The sequence below is a fragment of the Bos indicus x Bos taurus genome, chromosome 13 (assembly GCF_003369695.1).
Source record: "Bos indicus x Bos taurus breed Angus x Brahman F1 hybrid chromosome 13, Bos_hybrid_MaternalHap_v2.0, whole genome shotgun sequence".
Taxonomy (NCBI): domain Eukaryota; kingdom Metazoa; phylum Chordata; class Mammalia; order Artiodactyla; family Bovidae; genus Bos; species Bos indicus x Bos taurus.
In genome coordinates, this window is record NC_040088.1 from 41,822,373 (window position 1) to 41,840,796 (window position 18,424).

Sequence of the window (18,424 nt, forward strand, 5' to 3'; positions counted from 1 at the left end):
GGATTCGATCCGAGGGCCTCCTGTCGCCCTGGGACAGTCGGGGAGGCGGGGGTGGGAGCCGGCCTGGGCCTCAGAAGCTGGGGTGGGGGCGGCGGGAGATGGCGCGCTGGTCCTGGGAGGCTGCAGAGCGAGGCCCGAGCGTGGGTTCCAGGGACGCGGAGGCCCAGCGGCGATGGGGGCCCCGCCGTCCGGGAGCCGAGGAGGGGCAGCGCCTTTCCCAGCGGCTCGGGAAGCCCGGGTTCTCGCCGTGAGCGCGCAGAGCCGCAGAAAGGTCCGGGAGCCTCGGGGCCACTAGCCGGTTCCAGGAGGGAAATGCTGAACCCGGCCGCGGGGCGGTTCCTCGACCACTGCCCTCCCCTCCGCGCTGGCCCTGGACACCGGGTTTGGAGGGATCAGACAGACGGTGTCGCCCCATGTCCCTTCCCCGGGCCTCTGATGGCGCCGGGTCACAGCGCCCGGCATCTGTCCCGCCTACGGGAAAGCGCCCGCTCGGAAAACTAGCGGCTCCGAGGCTGCCAGTTGACACAGCAAGACCCTCGACTTTGGAGAACGGGGTAGAAAAGGTGTCTTTCCCCTGGGGTCTACCAGGTGCTCCTCCCCACTCCAAATCTGCATTCTGCCTGGGGGTTTGCTTTCTAGGGCTGGGTGTCTGGCTTGTTGGAGGCTCGCGCCGGCTCGATCAGTTTGGTATTTCGCCAGGACGTAGATCTCGCTAGGTCTCGGACCACCGAAATTACCCGCCACCATAGCTGGAAAGTTTCTTCCCTTCCCACCGCAGTCACACATATCTCAAACCCAAAAGGCCAGAAATCGGTCTTGAAAATTGGCATGGTCAGTTCTGTGGACACCTCCCTGTGTAGGGAGCCTGGGCGCCCTCCACCTCCTTCCCCCGTCCCCGCGGGGCGGCGTGCGCCTTTGTCCACCGCGCCCAAGGCCGGCTGGGGTGCGCGCCTGCCCTGCCGTGATCCCAGCCCAGCTTCGGTTCGCGTGGCTGGTTATCTTCCCTGAACGAGACGGCTCGCCTGCGGGACACACGCGCGGCTAATCGTTTTTAAATAATTAATGCCTCCCCGTTCCGCTGGTAATGCGCGGCCTCGAATCCGTCAATTACTTGTCATTAGACGCTGTCGCCCCACGTCTTTCCCCGGGCCTCTGATGGCGCCGGGTCACCGCGCCCGGCCCACTCCACGGCCGAAGAAAAAAGGTGCCTGGGCTCTGAGAGCCGGTGCGGAGTAGCCGCGGCCCTTAATTCAGTGTTTTGAAAGAAAGACCCTCGCTGAAGAGATGTAATCTTCCAAATGGCCAATTTAAACGCCTGATGTTTATCGCCTGCCTTCTCCCGGCTTTATACAGAGAAGCCCGTCGTCAGTGCTTTGGAGGCCTTTTAATGTGAGGAGGCGTGGGGCAGGGAGAGGTTAGAGAAAAAGCTCAGTGGTGGGGGAGGGGGGGCGGGGTGAGTAAGGAGAGGGTGTGTTTGCTCAACAAGGTACCTGGAGGTACCTCGGGGTAACTGGTTTTCTCTGGGACAGCACACCCTTCTGAGATCGGGGCTCTGCAGATCCTCTCCACTTGGAGCCGGGATCTTCTGAACTGTGTTGTCCAGAACTCTCCAGAGAACGTGGCAGGGCCTCTGGGGTGGGAATGTCCCCTTTGTGCTAGGAGGGAGGAGGAAAAATCTGAGCAAGCAAACCACCCCCGCCATGGACCTAACCTAACTGTGGCCAGTGTCTGCAGACTTACAGGCACTGAATCCCACCCAATAGAAGAGACTCCCTCATACCAACCCCTCTGAGAGCCACCAACCCCACAGAAGAGCAAGATTTCAGACTCTAGAAGCCTCTGTCCGGCCAGAGACCCAGTGGACACCAGCCTAGGCTATAGCACCATGGCAACCTAGGCCGCCCAATGGTTGGTGGAGCGAAATTACACAAACAAAAACAAGAAAAAACTCTCCCAAAGTTTGCTACTCCGTTTAATTACTTATCAGTTGCTTCCTTTCCCCATCAAATGTTCTTTTTGTAGTAAACAGATATCTGAGGATCTCAGGCCCTTTTGGAGTGAAAACAATACAGTGAGTCCACAGCAACCCCTACCCCCCGGGGCCCACCACCCCTTGACTGGAAAGCCAGCTGGCTTTCCACTTTACAGAGGTCAGCCCACAGCTTTCTTACGGCCACTACTCCCAGGACTTGGTTTCCTCTGAGAAGAGGAGAAAAGAGAATGTGGGCTGGAGGGAAAGATCCTAAGGAGGGTGGGAGAAACTGTTTTAACATGGATGGGGGAAAAGGCCAGTTGGCACGGGCCTGTGTGTCCGGCCACCCAACCCACCCATCTCCGTGGGTCCTTGGCTGCTCCTGAGACCATATCTTTTCTCTGGGCAGGCACAAGAATTGGGTTTTTGGTTTTTTTTGTTTTTTTTTTTTTTGAGAAATTCCTTTTCAATGAGATGCACTGGATATGGGCAGTGTGTTACAGGCACCTCCGGAGACAAGCAAACAAAAACTGCTGGGAGTCAATGGTGCCCCCAGTGGTGCTCAGTGGGGTCCCCAGTTCAGTGGGGTCCCCAGCTCCTGGCGGGCTGCTCCTCCCTTACACAAAACTCCCAGGGAGCGTGCTGCCCCTGGCACTCCAGGGGCTGCCTTGGAAGCCTAAATCCTAGGGCATCTTCCGCATTCTGTTCACAGCCTTCCTGCTCTCTCTCTCATCCTTTCTCTCCTTTCTTCTTTAAAACAATCATGTGTGTCCCCCCCTCACCCCCTCCCGCCATTGTATTTGTTGATGACCTAACACGCTCACACCAAAAGCCACACACAGAAAACCAACAACGTGGGATGGGAGGGGAGACCAATTATGAGTGAGGCTAACAAGCAGGGAACACCCAAGTTGAGGCCGGCTGTCTCCTGGGAGACTGATGGAGGCTTATTTTACAAGCTGTCATTCCTCCCTGGTCCCTATTGCCAGACTGGAAGTGATTCCTATTCTCCCTTCCCCCAGCCCCTGCACCCTTGGGGTTTGTTCCAGAGTCTTTGTTCATCCTCTGCAGAAGGTGCTGAGGACACAGGATGGTGTCACAAGCACATCTGCACAGCAGTGTCCTCAGTTTTTTACCTTAGTGGCTGATCCTCAGAGCTCCGTGCTCACTGCTAACAAAACACTGGTCAGATGTCCCTGTTATACATGTCCCCCCATCCCCGCCAGGTTCCCATGAGAAGGCATCGACTCACTCTTTACACACACCTCTTTCTCAAAAAAAGGTGGGCAATGTCACTGCCAGATAACACAACTGATAGTCTTGGTGCTGGAAAAAAAGTGACACAAATTAAGCTGCATTCATTTATATAAAACTAGAGGTTCTCACATCTCATTAGGGCAAGTGCCTGTGTTGAGACACTCTTTAAGCTACTCGGAGGCTCTGATAGTCCCTGCTATGCCAGGATGCCGTGCCAGCAAGGCCATATTGACTGAACTTAAATATGTCAAACGAACTGAGAGGGAAAACTTGTGCATCATAAAGATAGGTGCGTGAGGGGGAAATACTGGGTATGATGTAGATGAAAACTTTGGAATCAGAACTGTTTGCTGGTTTTTAGTTCTACTTGCTTAAGTGGTTCCACTTCTGCTCACTTATATGGTTGAGGACTAGATTTTCTTCCTAGGCAAAACAGCATTTCCATGGTTTCACTTCTTGGGGAAAAAAGGTAAAACACAGGTTTCAAGAACAAGTAGGAACATTTTTGGACCGAGGTTGCTCATGACCCCAGCAAATCAAAATAAGGGGCATGTGGGTGAATTTCAACTTGCTGCTAAGTCGATTCAGTCGTGTCTGACTCTGTGCGACCCCATGGACTGCAGCCTACCAGGCTTCTCTGTCCATGGGATTCTCCAGGCAAGAACACTGGAATGGGTTGCCATTTCCTTCTCCAATGCATGAAAGTGGAAAGTGAAAGTGAAGTCGCTCAGTCGTGTCTGACTCTTAGCGACCCCATGGACTGCAGCCTACCAGGCTCTTCCGTCCATGGGATTTTCAACTTATTTCATTAGAAATATGGCCTCAATTCATCATCCCATTTGTTTTCACAAAGCAGATGTAGTTATATAATGGATTTTCTTGAAATGTTGGCTCACATAAAGAAAAGCATGCAACTCTTAATCTGAAGACTTGAGTGTTCAGAGTGCCTTCCTGGAAAATAGAAAACAACCTTGGGAAGTGTTTGACGGAGAGAACTTGGGAGGAGCTAAGGTGTGAAGTGGGAGCTAGGGGCTGGGGAGGGCAGATGACGAAGGAATGACATTTTCTGGGGAGGACCAGGGTAGATTGTTGGCCAGGACAGGACCTGGGTCACAGGCAGTTGTGTGTAGAAGCCAGAGGCTTCTTTAGCAGAGAGATCAAAATGCCAACCTGTGCACTTTGCTAGAAAGGAGATGACCCTCCACTTGAGCTTTCTGCTCACCTTACCTTCTAAAGCCCAGCCTAAGAAATTTAAAATAAAGGACACCAATTTCACTATGTATCTTCTATTCAGTCTGCAATTCTGAGCTACGTGAAACTGAGCTGTTTACACACAGAAAGAAGTTGCAACTTCAACAACTTGCTAGCAGAGAAAATTTACCGTCTACCCAAAAAAGATGAGTGCATTTTGGGGCAAAATCTTCTACCATCTTAGTGTTTCTCTCATTCCTGCCCCAGCCCCTCTCCCTCTTTCTTGATCATGACTATACTCCATCCACCATCTCTGAGTGGGGTCCCCTTCTGTACCATGCACCAAGCTAGGTGTCTTCAATGAACATGACCTCATTTAAGACCAGCAGCTGTCAGAATTTATGGGTGATGGGCCCAGGCAGAGAGAAATTAGAGAAAGAGCTCCAATTTCACAGTTCAGCATTGAATCCAAGCCTTTTACCTCTGTGTTCTTTCAACTTTTCATGGTTTCATGTGATATGGGCGCAAAACTCTCTGATTCTAATGCAATAGGAGGTCTGCTTTCACTAGGACCCCCAGGTTTTCAAAGTGAGTTACTGATGGTAAGCAAGGAGGGGGTTGGGGAAGGAGCCCCCAGTGTTAGAAGAAGGCTGGAAAGACACAAGAAGATCTCAAGGAGAACAGGCTTGGGCACTTCTTGGAAGGATGGCAGAGACCCTCCCAGCGCTGTCCTAGAAAGGGTCTCCTTTTCTTTCTTGGAGTTAGAATTCCCATGCGCCATGGACCCAAAGCTGACCAGAGGATCAGTCAGGCCTGGACCATGACTCCTCCCCATTCAAGCTTTGGGGGCCACAGGCTAAGGCTGGAAGGGAGAGGAAGGGCAGAGAATCAGCAGCTAGATGACTCTTCCAGTGGGAGTAGGAGAGAAAAATGCCAGAGAAGAGGAAAATGTCAGGGGCAGAAACAATGGCTTGCATATAGACTTAAACCATCCACAGACAAGGCGTCACCTGTCAGTTCTACTCCTTACCAGGGATCTTGATCAGGGGCCTCTGACCTCCCTCTGACCTGCACCTGGTGGCCCAACAGCCCAGGTGACAGCACAGCTGGAATGTACACTCTGACCACAGCTGGGCCCTTGCACACCCTTACTCCAATGCAGCTGTGCAGGCAGCTGTGCCCTGCCCCCACAGCCGCCTCCCCCAACGGCATACAAATGCAGATCTGGTAAACACCTGCCACTAGGTTTGGCCCAGAATGGGATGCTGGAGGAGAGGGTGGAGGGGGGGGTGGGTGGAAGGGGTACTGGCCTGCTTCGATCCCAGAAGGAGACCGGGACCCCACCTCAGTAAGCCTGCAGTCTGGGGGCAGAGTGCCACCCCAGTGGAGCTGCACACAAGCAAACGGGTGTGCAAGCCAAGGATGGCTGCTGCCTGCTTGCCCCAGGCCCTCCTGGCCTGGAGGTCTCCTTTTCTTTTCTACTTACTGGAAGATAAGTTCCCAGACTGTTTTAAGTGGGGTGGGACTTCCTGCAGATGGGGCCCCTCCCCATTGGGGATTCCAGGGGAGGTTCTGGACAACTGAGTCCTAAGACCCGCTCTGCACCCAATGATGTCTTGGATGTGGGGATGACCAGCCCTTGGAAATAATTAGAGTTCTGGATTAAACCAGTCTCCCCACTGCAAACTGATAATGGAGGCATTAGACTGAGATGGGGAGAAGGGCAGAGTCACCACGGTCAGACCAGGCGCAGGCCAGCCCAGGCACCTAGCCTTCTAGACAGGAGGAGGAGAATGGAAACTTGGAATTTGTGGGGGCGAGCTAGGGGCGGGGGTCTGATCTGCATTTTACCCCCCTCCACTTTAATCACCACTCCCCTCCAACCAGCCGAGTTTGCCAATTAAAGGCCAATCTCTCTTGATTTCTTTGCTTTAGAAGGACATTTCGATTCATCCAGGCAGACAATTAAATCCCCTTCTCGCCTTGCCCTTCCCAGAGCTCAGAACAAGATGCCTCCGTATCTCTTGCCAGCATCGAGCCACGGGAAGGAGTTGATCTCAGGTGCTAACCTGCAGTTATCAGGATGCCAGACTCATTTAGGGGGCTCAGCTCTGGAACCTGAGACGATCCCTTCATTGATCCTGGAAATCGCTCTTTAGATTTTGCCCTTGCTCAGTAAACAACTAAAAGTAACTGCAGGATTTCTCCCTTGCATTTAACAGAATCTCTCTCTCTCTCTCTCTCTCTCTCTCTCTCTTTCTCACACATACACACACACACACACACACACACACACACACACACACACAGTCCACCACCCCCACCCCGCCCCGCGTTAGGCTCCTGCTCTTATTAATCATGAAGGGACAGAGAGACCACAGTCTTTATCTGTGCATGCTCAGTTGCTTAGTCGTTTCCGACTCTTTGTGACCCCCATGGACTGTAGCTCGCCAGGCCCCTCTGTCCATGGGATTCTCCAGGCAAGAATACTGGAGTGGGTTGCCACTCCCTTCTCTAGGGGTCTTCCTGACTCAGGGATTGAACCTGCATCTCCCGAGTCTCCTGTGTCTCCTGCATTGGCAGGCAATTTCTTTACCACTGGAGCACCCTCAGCTATCCTCCCTAAAGCAGTTGGGTCTTTCAGGGGGTGCTACTCCTTCCTCTGAGAACTAACGGCTCCCCCAAAGGACACAGCTTCCCATGTTCCTACGTCTGTAGCGAAAGCTCCCTACTGAGACTTGGGCTCCCTCTCCTCCCAGCCTCCCCCCACCTGCCCCCCCCCACCTCCTCCCCCAAGATCTACTTCTCAGAACCTCCCTAGGCCTTCCTCCTTTCCCCCTCCCACCCCAGGACAGCCGAGCCTCCTCCATCTCTGGCTGCTCAGACACAGCTGAACATTTGGGGGTGAGGGGGCAATTGCTGTCCACTACGCCTGACAGCTGCTTCTAGATCGCCTGCCTGCCTTACTCTTTGGGGGTAAAAGCAAATGAAATTGGCAAACTTACTCTGATGATCAATGCTTTTAGGTTCTTAGCAAGATCCCCGTTTCCTCCTGCATTAGGACTAGAGAAAGAAAATGAGGTTCCTATTGCCCGTAGTTTGCCATCCTCTGAGCGGACGGTGTGTTTTAGCTGAGTCCCCGTCATGAGCTCTTTTCTAGGAGGAGGTTTGCATGGCTGTCATCTGTGGACATCGAACTCCACCATCTATTTGTGTAAGATAAACAGAAAGACATAATTGCCAGTCACCCACAATACGGAGGATTAGGATGAATCCTAAACAATGATCATTTAAAATTCAATAATTGTTGAAAAAAATTAAAAGTCAAATGATAAAGGTCAGTTTTCCTGAAGGATTTAGGTGCAGTAAGCCTTCTATGATGATGATGTTTTTAAAAAATTAAGGAACTTTCTTTTACAAAGTCAATACTATCTCAAAAGACATTCCTTTCTCGTTTGCTTAAACCCCTTTCGTACGATAAAAGGAGTATTTTGCCAAGGAGATAAAAGGAGTATTTTGCCAAGGAGATCGGCACGATACTGTTTGCCAAAATCAGCCAGCCTCAAGCAAAGAAATTTCTGAACATCTCACCACTGTAATCAGTGAATCTATTCTTTCCAAGATGCCCAAACTCTAATATCTTATAATTGTTTAAAGTCACTAATATAGTCCATGAGCTCTTCAGTTAAAAAAAAAAATCTTACAAAATAAGACAGACATTCAAATCTGTAAAATTTTAGGATTTAAAATAGAAATAGTGATTCAGAGTAATGACCATTAACCAAATTATACACACACACACACACACACACACATATATAATATATATTCCTTAAATGAGGAATTGTTCCTGAGAGTGCTATTTTGTTATATAAATACCCCTGGACCGACCAATTAAGTATGTCGTTTCTTTGCTACTTACCTCTTGTGCCACAGTTTCATGAAGGAATATAAAATGCACTGGACTTGTGATAGATTTACTATGTGCCAATCTAGCTGTATATTTGATGATGCTCAACTATCTTTTACAAGATGCACGGTGGACGATGTGTCCGAGGATTACTGTCCACCTGTGTTAGCCTTTGGTGTAGCTGTTTGCACACAGCTCCGAGCGTCTGGCCCCAAGGTTACTAACAGTGGCATTTTGTTAAATATCAGCTTTGATATAACTAAAGCTAATTAACCAATTTCATGACATATTTTTCTCTAAATTTTATGTTTGATAAAATAGCTCAAAGCTGCTAATTAAACTTCTTGCAAAGACTATCTCTTTGTATTTCTCAGTGTTCGTCTTTCTAGCGACAAAATTTACACTGAAAGTATTTCTGGGGGAAGTAAATATATTGATCATTTTTTGATTAGTTAAAACTACTAATAAAATATTTTTAAATGTTTCTAGGTAAAATTAGAGTAGATTCTATGTAGAATAAGAACCTGTTTGCTTTGCCTCCTTCCTTTGGGCCATGTTTGTGTTGCTCTCCCTACACCTGCAGAGCTCTTCAGCTATAGGTCACGCTTCTGGTGCCCAGAGGAAGCCGAGATATTTCGGAAAATAATTCAGGAAAAACCCGCAGATATTATTGGGACCGGGTGTCACCTCCCCTGGCATTCTGAGACAAGCAACATTGTGTTTGGTGCAGGGGGGCGAAAAAACACGACCTAACAGTGTTTACCTGTGTATTCAGCCATGAAATTGAATATTATCGAAGTTGAAAAAATGCAAATCGAATTAAAACCAGGGAAAATTGTCTTTGGAATTACAGCCGCCCGGAGCCCCCAAGTGTTTGCTTAAATTGAAGCGTTTAGAAAATGAAAAACCTCTAAATTGACCCCTCTGCTCCCCCCACCCCAGGAAGGAAATGTATTCCTTACTTCGACTTTTAATTCAACTACAAAGATACGGAGGCTCCGACACCCATTATTCGCCCGAAGCAGCAGTCACGCTGAAATCAAGAACTTTTTCTTTAAAATGAAGTGTCTTGCTTTACCTAAGCGTTACTAACGTCGGACCGCTTCAGAAACCCAGCGGCCCCGCGGTCCTCATTCCTCTGGGAACCGCAGTCTCTGAAACGGCCTCCTGCTCCCCGTTAGCAGCCTGGACCCTCTGCCAAGGCCAGGCAGCCGCCCCCTTCCAGGGTCCTCGCATCCTGGGGCGCGCATCCGAGCCGGGCCTCCCCGCGCGGCCAAGAGCCCGCGGCGATGAGCGCAGAACTGCGAGGTGCAGGGCAGGAGGGTCCGCCTAGCCCCGCTCGGCGCTCACTTGGCCAGCACAGGACTTCGCAGCGTCTTGGTCTGGGAGCCCGAAAAAGGGAAGCGCCAGATAGATATTATTTCTTGGAAAAAAAAAAAAAAGCAACAGGCAGACGGGTGGTCCTTCTTGCCTTTACCAGGTCCTTTACCCCACGCACTGGAAGGGTCAACCTCACCCTTAGGCGCCCAGGCGCCCCGGCGCCCCCGGGGAGGGGTCCGCCCTCACCACGCTCTGCTACGGGAGAAGCGGGAAGCAGGGCAGGGGCCCCGCAGGTGCGCAGGGCGCAGCGATGGGCGGGAGACCGCAGGGCGCGCGGCGGGACGCGCGGGTGGAGCGGCCCAGAGCTCTGCGAGCCCCGGGGGTGCTTAAGGGTGCGAGCTGGTCCCCGGCGGCCACGCCCACCGGCCCGAACTGGGATCGTGGGGGTCGCAGGGAACGTTTTGTGGAGGGGATGTGCTGGCGCGGCTCGGGAACAGCTTTCCCCTCGGTCGGTGACCTCAGAGGACGCGCTGCCTCTGGTTCGACCCCATCCATTGGACTCCAGCCCGGGAGCCCGGTGCCAGGCCCCCAGAGGCCCGTGCGTGTTTTCTCTCCCTTGGGGAGGGAGGGAGGTTGGTGGCCCCGGCGTCGTTCGGTCCCCACTCCTGGCCTCTTCCTGACACCCTGCAGACTGAGGGGTAGCCCCGGTTCCAGAAACGCAGTGGCTGCCGTACAGATCCCCAGGCGCGGGCTGGGGAGCCGCGGACGCCGGTTTATATGTGAAACCTTCCCCTGTATTTCCTTTCCAGGGACCCCTGGATCCAGACCAGCTCAACTACGGCTATGAAAACAGACCCGTGTCCCCCAGAATTTTTAACCCGTCCTTAAGGTGTGGTCGTGCCCTGGCCACTCGGGACCGTATATCCAAGGAGAGTTGTGGGGGACCAGTTTGTGTTTGTCATTTTCAAAACCAAGCGGAGGAAACGGCGGCCAATTAAAATGACATATTTTTATTTGCCTCGCACGTTGTCAGTGATTTGTCCCCGGGGATCCACAATTTTCCCAAGCCTGTTAACGGGTGACGATGAATGAGTGCCTCGTGTAATTTAATTTTCCTGTCACACTAAATAGAGCTACATTGTAAACCTTAGATCTACTCTTACTGATAGGATCGCCTTGTTTTGCCATTTGCACCATAAAGACCCCCAAAAGGGACACTGTATTGTGACCTCTACTCTTGAATTATTCAAGAACTTAATGACATTTTCCATTTTAAAAAGGGGAACTAATTGCCATTGATGTAAAGCATGTGACCTTCTCTGGGTGCCCAGTATGAGAATGTAGCCATCTGTATTCGAACCCCAGAGCTGGGAAACTGCAGGATGCTGGCAAAATAGGAGAAAGATGTGAACAGAAATGAGCTTCAGATGGACACTGGATTCAAACATATTGTTCAGTTTCACCCCAAACCATGACTTAGACTTCTGCAAAATCCTCTCATCTAACGTAAAATTTGTATTAAAAAGCCTATCAACTCAGGCCTGGTTTTGGGGCACGACATGACTTTTTAGCTACAACAGGAACAGTAAAAATTGTAAAATCCACTAGTCCTTCATTAATGTTAAATTACTTTGTGTGATATCGAGCAAAATATATAATCATCTACTGCCCTGCTCCCTTTCTTTCTTTTCACAATGAAACTCGCAACTGTAAAGAAATTGAACCTTGGTATTTGCTATTTGAAAATCAGTCTTGAGTTTCTAGGAAAGCCAGCGCTGAAATTCTTCAGTATCAGAATTCTCACTTTTCAAATTACTTGAAAATGGAGGCTCAACTTTCCTCAAAGTAAAAAGAGTTCCGGTGTATTCCCTACTGGTCTTTCACTCTTTCCCCAGCCCCCAGGGGAAAGAAAAGTGAGAGAAAATGAGAGAAAACTTCTACCAATGTTGTCTGGCTTCCAAAATTCACAGATGAGTGTATGAAGATGATCTGATGGTTTTCCTGATTCATCTAAGTCCACTGCCAGCATTAACTGTGATAAAGTCTCAGTGGGTTGGGAAGTAAAATCCTTTCCCAGGTTGGGCTACAGATATTTCTTTGGAACTTTTTAAAGTGATGCCTGAGACAAGGAACTGTCATTTCTGCATCGAGTGGGCAGTTCTTTTTAAAATGACACTGAATAGACAGAACTCTGGTTTCACGGAGACTAAATATCCTTTGCCTGAGGCTGCAAATCCACATCTTTCTCTTGTAACATCACTGGAAAAGAATATGAGGTGCATTTGAACATTTAACTTGGTTCTAATGAAGCTCATGTTATGTCAACAAGCTGGACCTGGATGGAATCGCTGGGGCCAGCCAGAAGTCAGGATAGAATGCCCAGCCCTTCATCTGTACAGGGGTGTGTGTGCTTAGGCTCTGAGTAGTGTCCGCCTCCTTGAGACACCATGGACTGTAGCCTGACAGGCTCCTCTGTCCGTGAGATTCTCCAGACAAGAACACTGGAGTGGGTTGTCGTGCCCTCCTCTGTACAGGAGTGGTAAGTGTTGTTTTAAAGGAGTTTGTTATAAGGCTGTTGTTGCCCAAATCATATAATAGAGCAACTGTTTTTGTATTTCTTTAAAAGAAACCTGATTCCTTCCTTTCCTTGGTATCATGCTTTCTTTGTGTACAACATGGCAGAAAAAAATTGAATAAGGATACATAGTTCTTATTGTCAGATAATAAGGACATACTTAAGAAATATGTTTGAAACCATCACAATATTATAATTATCTTCCAATTAAAAATAAAATTAAATTTAAGAAAAGAAAACATTTCAAGTCAAGAAAAGTTGGCACACATATAGAGTGTCAATCCATCTTCTTGAATATATCCTATGATTAAGGCAACACTTTCTGGGTCAGATGTTAATTTAATTATAGAGATTTTTCATCTGGTTCTTCACATTTAAAAATGTTTCCAACAACTTGCTGTAGACTATGAGACACACAAGAAATTATACATGTCTCTTTAGCATTGTGTAGTGTCATAATCCAGTAATTTTTTTCACAATGACAGTAGGCACTAGAAAATTTCATTCATTTTTCAAACTGTCACCATGGATAACTTATAGTTATTTTTCTTCTCATTTCAAAAAGCAACCCTCTTGCTCTGGGACCACTTGAAGTGCATTTTAAGTGCTGTGGAAAAGTTTGCGGCATCTTTAGAGCATGGCAGAGCCCTCTCTCCTGGCTTCATTTTTGGGTCTCACCGCCTTCTGAATGGATTTCTGTGTTGACAATTCATAGAGCCTGGAGGAGGGGTTCTATCTTGATTGCACTCAAATGGAAGGTGCTACAGGGGTATGCAAGAGATTCTGATTCAGGGCCATGCTTCATCCAGTTCCCATCATCAGTTTTCCCCTGCCCTCCAAAACAGAAGGCAGGAAGAAGGAAGAAAGAAAACAAAACACAACATTGAAACATATTCCCATTTGGCCATTCTTGAAAAGGTAAGTACCTCATCCACAGGGCAGGATGCCATTGTAGTGTTTCATCTGGAAATGGGCTCTTTATTTCTCCATCAAGCCTGGTGGGAAGGGCTGCACCGGGCCTTTGCCTTTGTGTCTGTTGGTTTGGGTGGAGTTCAAGAGATAACCAAGAGATCACTTTGGTTCTTTGTCAAGATGCTGTTGGCTCACTGAAAGGAAAGAATGAGACAACTATTGAGGGGCAAAGTGATTTAACTTAGGATTCCTAGGCAGATAAATACAATCAGGCCAGCTTGCACTTTTTCACATATAATGTCTTCAGTTTCCTAGGTTCCAGAGGGGTTGAGCAGCAGCTGGGGGCTGGGGGCTCATCCTCCTCTGTTAACTGACCCCCAAGAAGACCAAGAGGGGCATGTGTTCACCCTCTGCCTAAATTTAGTTACATCCTTCATCTCCTTTACATATTTTAACTGCTTGATATATGGGTTTTTTCTTTTTTTAATGTCAGCACTAGAGACATTTGATGCTAACATCTGGCGTCAAACATTTGACATTGACATTTGACGCTGACATCTGGTTCTGTTTATCTGAATGTGTCCACCCAAATACATTTACTGGACTTCTGACTGTCCATTTTTCTTTCTTGGGGAATGACATCAAACCAGGATACCACTGACACGATGACTACAAATACCTTTGGAAAAACTCAGTTTCTTCTCTCTAGCCAATACTTGTTTCAAAAACAGCGGCTGCAGCTTGGATCTGGGTCAGGACCCTGCTTATGCTGGGAGACAGTTATGCAGGATGGGTAAATGTGCCTTTTGGTGTAGAAACATCCTGCTGTTTATGTCCTCTTTCTTCTGGGAGGTTGTTGGGGGTGGGGGCTACAAAACTCCTACAGGACTTTTCACCTGGTGGATGAAGCTCACATGTTACCAGTATAGCTTCTCCAGTATGCAGATTAAATGTGTGGATCATGGAATAATTAAACAGCGGACAAAACATGTCTTGAGTTCATGGAGGCTGAATACTCTGGACATAAAAGCCATCAACTTTGTAATGAAAATATAGGGACTTTTCAAAATAGGCCATCAGGATGCGGTTTACTTTTCAAACGAGATTCTAACGACAGCCTAACCCTCTTTGACTGTATTCTTCTGTTTTCTGTAGATTTGCTTATTCGCAGGTACTGGGACAAAAAGATGGGCTGGAGGGAGGATGCTTGTGCTCCTAAGAGGCCCACATGCCTGAAAGCACACAAGCTTCTCCTGGTGCTGAACTCCGACCTTCACAGGAGAGTTCCTAAAAGTGCATAACCCTGCCGTCAGCCTGCTCCTGGGGACCTTACCCCACAGTTCCCCATGAGGGTCTGGGGAGTGAGGTGGGTTCTGGACGTGAATATGAGCTCTCGGCACAAGGGAAGCGATGCATGAAAATCACAATTTGCAGACTTGGGCCAAACTACCAGACCAACAACCGCCAGAACTAGTCAGCACCAAGATACGAAAACATAAAACATTAAAGTTGCCCAAATAGACGCTTAACCTCCCCAAAGTTACTAAAGCTTCTGATGAATGAAGAACGATGAGCAGCAAGTTGTCTAAGTCCTTGGCTGAAGGCATCATTACTTCTCAATGACCAGATAAAGTCCACAAGCTCAGAGTGATTGTTTGGGGGAAAAAGTGGTTCAGGACCCATGCCTCGTGGGTTTCCTCGCTGGCCAATAAAGCATGGGCAATTGGCCACTGCCTCACAGAAGGGACAAGAGTGGCCAGCCTGGAAACAAGCCCCGTGAACTTCCCCCAGGGGGGTGCTTGTGCCCCAAGGAGCCCAGAACCTGATGGGCACATGCCTGGATGCCTCTGCCATCTGCCCAGCACGGCACACACTTGCAGTGCTGATGAGGATGCATCCCCAGAGGGAGGGACTGGCCATGACCCAAGGGAGGCCAGTGTGGACAGGGCTGTATTGCCCTTAGCTCCATTTCTAGGTTTTAGGGTAAAGAAAGTCCCCCCCACAAAAAAAGGATGGAACTCAACTTCTTTTTTGAAGACTGAGGGTCCCTCACAAGCTTCAGGGGGGTTTTCTAACAGTGTTATTTTTTCAATGTGCTTTGTCTCTGTGGAGAGGCTTCAGAAGGCCCTTGAAGTCCTTAGCCTTAAATCCGTGTTAATAGGGGAAGTCTCTCCTCTCTCTCTCTCTTTTTTTTTTTTTTTTGGTGGTGGGGCAGTTTGGCTGGGAGCAGCGCTGACCCAGCCGGCACTCGGGTAGACCCGCTATCATTGACAGGGCACTTATTAACCAGCGCTCATTTGCAGGATCAATATTTCCAGCAAAAGAGTCCACATTGCAGATACACCACTATGTCTCAGTTTTTTTTCCTTGACAGACGATTTATTTTATAAATACATATGCTGGAGAAGAAAAGGCTGTCCGAAGGACTGTGTCTTTTATCTCTGGGATATGCAAAGCACATTTATTTTCAGCTTTTATCTCCGGAATTGTATGCTGATCCCATACATATAGATTGATTTTGTTCAGGTAGATAATGAAAAGTCAAGTGGAAAATTACACAATGGCACTCGCGATCCTGGTCTTATATCGGTATATAAATTGGTTTATTATTTCATTCTATTAAAGAGGCTTTTTTTTTTTTTATTTGGTACCAGGAAAACTTCAAAATACATCAAGTTGTCAGCCTCACTGAATTTTCTTTTGGGGGAGGAAGAGAAGAGGGGGCAGGGGGAGATAATTTCTCTGACTGCTTCTGTTAATTGTATGGGCTAAATGAGCTTGTACTGGGCCACTTCGAAGTCGCTCATGCAGTTTCTGTAACTCTGGCAGCTTCCTGGGGCCAGGACAAAGATAACCATCACACATATCCTGATACACAGGTGGATATTTTTTCACTCCAGGCATTTCTAAATTTTGTCACAATGACAGGAAAAGAGGCAAGCCACTCTACCACTGGCTGCGCCACCACCCCAGCACCAAGAGGCCAGGGGGGAGAAGGTGGCAGCCGGATAAAGGCTACCACCAAGGGACAGCTTGGAGCCAGAATCCTGAAGGAAGCATTATTAATAAACATCTCTTGGACATTTGGTAGCCCGTGGAGCCTGCTCCAGCTTAAAGCAATTAATTCAGGACACTGACATAAACTCTCCAGGTCTTTGACAGCTTGGAGCCGAAATAAAAATGCTAGTTCTCCGGGGAAGAGAAGGGGATGGCTAGCTCTTTTCTGGACTGTTTGCTTATAGGCCCAGAGAGCAACCTTCCTTGCCGAATGAAATGCAAGGGCACAAACAATGTACCAGGGAGAGAATAGGAGATGGGAATGAACAGTTTGAACTATTTGCTCAGCAGAAGGGCACCACAATGCGGGGCTGGTGGCTTTCCCATGCAGCCACCATCCCTTCTTTGCAGTCTTTTGTTGTCTCTTGGCTCCTTTGGCCAGATAAGAGCACAGCTGCAGCCTTGCAGCTAAGTAAGGCTGCACTCATCCCCCTAAATCTCGGGGTGTCTTTACTGTAACGGGTGAGGCGTGGCTGTCTTTTCTTTCACAGAGGACAGTGAGGGAGGGAAGGGCAGAATGGAGCGGGGGACTGTGACATGCCCAGTGTCCGAATTCCTGAGTTTTTTCTTTCTTTCTGAAATCCAAGCTGTGATCAGGCAGGATCTTTGTGGAGTATTTCAATGGAAGGGTTCAGTGACTTGTATTGGTTGCCAAGCCAAAATGTTGCCTTTGGGGGAACGAAAGGGGAGGAGGTGAGTGTGTAAAACAGGGAAGGGGAGGGGGGTAAAATTTTTGATTTAAACACTCACATTCTTACAGCTGCTGAAAAGAAGGGGAAGTTTTGAATTAGCCATTTTGAAATTGTTCAATGATGATTTCGTCACTTCTGAAAATCATTTTGGACTCCTCCTTTCCACACTTAATCTTTTCAGAGTCCTAGTGAATAGAGGTTGCCATAAGCAGAGAGAGAACAGGATGAGCTGGTGATGGGACATAAAACATGTTTGTAATTTCTGTAAATTACTCCTTTAATCCAAGTAAATGTCTCCTAAGATATGATTGAAATGTTCTTTCCCATTTGCTCTTTTAAAGTCAGAGCCTATTTTAAATACTATAAGAGAAAGTAGACGTGATAATAATATAAAAATAAACATAAAGTATGACTTACATTAGGTTGGTTTTAAAGTTAAGATCTGCCCCATCAGTGTGTTCAAACTCAGTGGGTTTTGCCACAAACGCTGGTTTGGGAACTGGGCGACAAGGCTGCATTCTATTCTAATAAGGTTTATTTAGCTTGAAAGGCTTTGTAAGGTGAAAAGGCAAAAAGTGTAACCCCAAAGAAAATTAATAGTTTACTAAAATTGCACAAAATGCCAGACCAGAAAGCCACTTGCAGGAAATACGAAGTTTCAATCCTGTGTGTGTGTGTGTGTGTGTGTTTCACACTGACAAAACCGGTAGGAAAAAACCCTGCTGTGGATTTTTCCTGCTGGATTGTCAGAAGGGAAGGCCATGAAACCAAAGGCTGTCCATCGAGACGCAGCTCCCAAAGACCGACCTCACAGGTGGCCCCGCAGGAAACAGAGCACCTGTGTCTAGCCGGGGTCCCTCGCTTCAGCCCCACGGCCATGGCCAGGGCCACACGGGATAGAGTGACCCTGCCCACCCACATACTCAGCGACTGCCCACTTTACTCAGGATTTGCTGTGGGAGGCCTTTGTCCAGTAGAGCTGCGAAGTAGTTTTAACACCAAGGAGATCAAATTTAGTGAAAAGGGTTTGTGTGTAGATGTGTGTGTGTGTGTGTGTGTGTGTGTGTGTGTGTGTGTGTGTTCCAGCCTGTGTGCAATGCAGGGAAAGGGGATGGACAACAGGCATGTGTTCTTTTAGGTATTTGCATGTTTGATGGCCCCAGCAATAGACGAAAAAAAATAATCTTGTAACATATGTCGTTTTTGGTATGACTTTGTATAAACATGTATGTGTGAATGACAGTCTTTTTTGTTTAAGGACTATAATAAAAATATCAAATCTGAGTTGTTTTTTATTTCCTTTGCAAGTACAAATTTTAAAATTTTGTATTTAGGACAGAAATCACACCCCATGTTTAAAGGAACAAATATATTGTTCTCTCCTGGTTAAGTGCTTAGACTAAATGTATACCATCTTTCTGAAAACTGAGGCCAGGGTGGAAACGGCAGTCTCCTGGGAGAATATGTTTTGTTTCTCTAACTCTTGCTATAAAGAAAAACTAGTCCAGGGAATTTTTTTCCAGAATGGCATGTTAAGA

At 48.0% G+C, this 18,424-nt stretch overlaps 1 protein-coding gene across 9 annotated transcripts in view; it reads left to right on the forward strand.

Annotated features, from left to right (window-relative positions):
- FOXA2 (forkhead box A2) overlaps positions 1 to 18,424 on the forward strand; it is a 61,804-nt gene that overhangs the window by 7,285 nt on the left and 36,095 nt on the right. For 6 of the 9 annotated variants that reach the window (XR_003514114.1, XR_003514115.1, XR_003514120.1 and 3 more), the window contains exon 3: positions 10,460 to 14,503. The exons of 1 other annotated variant lie outside the window; for it this stretch is intronic. The gene's annotated coding sequence lies outside the window, so the exon portion shown is untranslated. Of the gene's footprint in view, positions 1 to 10,459; positions 14,504 to 18,424 lie in introns of those variants that run through there. 2 more of the 9 variants (XR_003514112.1, XR_003514117.1) reach the window with 2 other exon arrangements.